General features: G+C 45.6%; 1 long non-coding RNA gene across 1 annotated transcript; it reads left to right on the top strand.

Moving 5' to 3' along the window:
• The first annotated feature begins 1,333 nt into the window (after positions 1-1,333).
• Positions 1,334-2,312, top strand: LOC121503121 (uncharacterized). Its single transcript, XR_005991298.2, has 2 exons — positions 1,334-1,532; positions 1,592-2,312. It is a non-coding gene; the product is annotated as an uncharacterized lncRNA (long non-coding RNA).
• Positions 2,313-3,030: the final 718 nt, after the last annotated feature.

The raw sequence follows: 3,030 nt of genomic DNA, 5'->3' as shown, positions 1-3,030 counted from the left end.
TATTATCTGAGTTGTGAACTTTTTGTTTACAAATTTACAATTGAGTATGTTTACAAATTTATCTGAGTTGTGAACTTTTTGTTTACAAATTTACAATTGAGTATGCAAATGTATTAGCATTGTAAGAACTAATTTAAATATAAATTCTAAAGTGGATATATGCATTATTATCTGAAATGTGTAGCGGCGCCTGAAGAACATTTTAGTTATGTTCTGCCTAAAAGCATGCTTCAAAGTTGGTAGTAAAACCCAGTTAAGACTGGCCAGATGTAACCCCTATTTAGTATCAGTAATTATTGTTTAACTAAAAACAAAAAAAAAATACTAAGTGATATCTTTGGGAGTGATGCCAGGTCGGGCTTAAATCATCTGGTTGAAAAAGCTTGCTATAAGCCGAGATGGCGGATTTCTCAGCTGGTGGAAATTACCGGCAATGGTCGAAGCCAACGCCGCATGAGTTTTGAGCTTTTCTTTTCTATTGAACCGACGTGGCAGACAGACGTGGAAAAATTTCTTCTGCCAATTTTTTAAAGTGCGGTTAAATAAAAGCACGCGGATCAAAGTTCGAAAAGTGATTTTTTTATACAACAATTTATTTCGAAAAAGTGATTTATTTCTTTGTTGCGCAAATTATATGCGAGTGCTAATTGATTTTAGCTTTTAGGAAGGCTGAAAACTCCACTTTTCCCGACACGGTCGCCTCGGCCACCACGGCCGCTACGGCAAACCTGTGCGAGTGGAGTTGCAAGGTTGGTAGAGAATTTATCAGCGTTCGAGGGTTTTCTTTTTACATCGATCGCTTTCATTCGCTAGGTGCCCGCTTTATCTGCGCCCGTTGTCCGGGGAAGCGCCCACATCGGGCGGCAATACCGATCTGTGCAGAGGAGCACCTACATTGGCCGGTGGTTCGGAGTTGCCCTGAGGAGCACCCGCCCCCGCCGCCACTCTAGGTGGCGCACAGGAAAACCTCCGTTATTCAGAGTTCTGGATTTTTCTTGGGGAGCGCCGCGTTCGACAAGCCGGCGGATTTGCCTAGGGGAGCACTATAGGGGTCAGAGGGTAAGGGCAGAGAAAACAAATAAGAAAATATAAATAAGTATAATCGTAAGTTTAAATGATAGAACCGACCCATCGAAACGCATAAGCCGCGACTAGAGTGTAGGGTAGCGCCTTCCAGAACATGCCGTTTTTCTTCTACCTGCATTCGAAGCGCCAGCGAAATCGTACGATTTTTTGCTTATTTTTCCTTCCTCCAGTCCTTCGCTCGCGAGCATCGAGAGCGCGAGAGAGGATTTGGGAAAAGTCCCGTAGCTTTTGGCTCGTTTGCTATGCAAGGCACGCTGCGTGTAGAGAAATTTTGTGACGCTCGCTCACTTGAAATTGAAAACCAGAGCAAAGCACACGCATCGTAGATCATTTTTACTATAATAATTCCGGCACGTGGATTATACAGTTTCAATCGAATTGATAGTAAGGTGCCAGCAAGAGACCAGTGGCAAAACTTAATAAGTGTTGTGCACGAGTGAGAACGGGTAAATATTAACCACGGAACGGCAGAGTTTATAGTATAGTTAACCCTTTTGTTGTGCAGGGCTAGTTTGGCGCTAGGCGACGGCTCTTACGTCCTTCGCTAGGCGTGGCGTATCGCCGGCGTGGCAGCCACACGCGGCAAAAGTTGGCGATCAGCGAACAAGGCGGCGCGGTGCAACCGAGCGGCCATAACCTTACTCTTTGGAAGCCCTACGGCGGCAGCGACGTCGACGTGCTGCCCAACGCTGTGCGACACGAGCGGCCATAACCTAACTTTTCGGAGGCCCTACAGCGGCAGAGACGTCGACGTGCGGCCAACGCAGCACGTGCTACGCGCCCTCCTTTTTGGGTACCTCTGCTTTGCCACGTCGGCTGCCAAGGAGCTATAGCGATCCGAGTGCGACCGCACTAAACCGGGAGCGAGAAATCTCCAAGAGTCAGACCAGAGGCGGCCTGTGTCTGAGTTCTCGGAGTAATGTAACCGGCCTCGTGCAGCCCCAACTTCGGCTGTATGGACAGCGGCTAAGCATTACCTTTTCGAGCATATGCCAGTAGGAACAGTGGAGGTGCAGCTAAGGTAGCTGAGCGGAGACTAGGCAGGAGCAGGCGCAGCCGGATAGAGAGCTCGCTTGAGCGGCAGGCATGTGACCTGTCGAAGAAGTTGGAGGCGCGTCGCGGCGAGCAGCTCGCTCCCGCTAGATGGTTCCAGTAACCCGAAGGATGTAAAGAAGTTTTGAGATCGATTAAATTTAGAGTAATGCGTAACGTTAGATAGAAAGAAACTGATATTGTTGTTGCTTTTCTGCCATTTAGCGTAATATGTGAATGCGAACGCGAGCGTCCCATTTAAATATCGTTTCTGAACTTTCCAACTAACAGCCATCAGCACCTGCAACTTCGATGGGCCCAACGAACCAGCAGCGGAGGATCTGAGCGTAAGTCAGTATATCGAAAGTAAATTGGCACCAAGGCCGCATATTTGATTTATTCTGTATATATATATATCGATCGTATGTATAATTTAAACGGGCCGCATAATTACGCGTTTGTTTACATAAATTTCAATTAACGTAGAGATAAATATCTAGGGATTAGATAAATTAAGAAAATGATTAATAATTATAAGAGACAGAATTATGAATTATCCTGAAGTTTAACGAAATAATAATGGAGTAAAAACGTATATCTTTGGTCTATGTTAATACAGCAAGTGGATGTCGAATGACTTTAGAATGAGCTAAGATCGAAAAGATGAACTTAGTCAAGGGGTAACACTTAATTATCGGAGTTTACCACGGCAGGGAGGGTAAAGACGTGGGGGCGAACGACACCTCAGCCACCCACAACGCGAGTGTTCCTCTCTTATACCTACTCTTTAGGGTCCGTCCGTACGTCCGATTAATTCAACCGTTGACCAATCATTTAGTTTACAGAATGTGCACTTAAACTTTTATTACAGTAGTGAAAAGGTGTGACTTATAATCGGTGAGGAAGGCCCAC

Source organism: Drosophila kikkawai, unplaced genomic scaffold, assembly GCF_030179895.1.
Source record: "Drosophila kikkawai strain 14028-0561.14 unplaced genomic scaffold, DkikHiC1v2 scaffold_131, whole genome shotgun sequence".
Taxonomy (NCBI): Eukaryota; Metazoa; Arthropoda; class Insecta; order Diptera; family Drosophilidae; genus Drosophila; species Drosophila kikkawai.
Note: the sequence above shows the minus strand (reverse complement) of the source record. Positions and strands in the feature narration are given on the sequence as shown.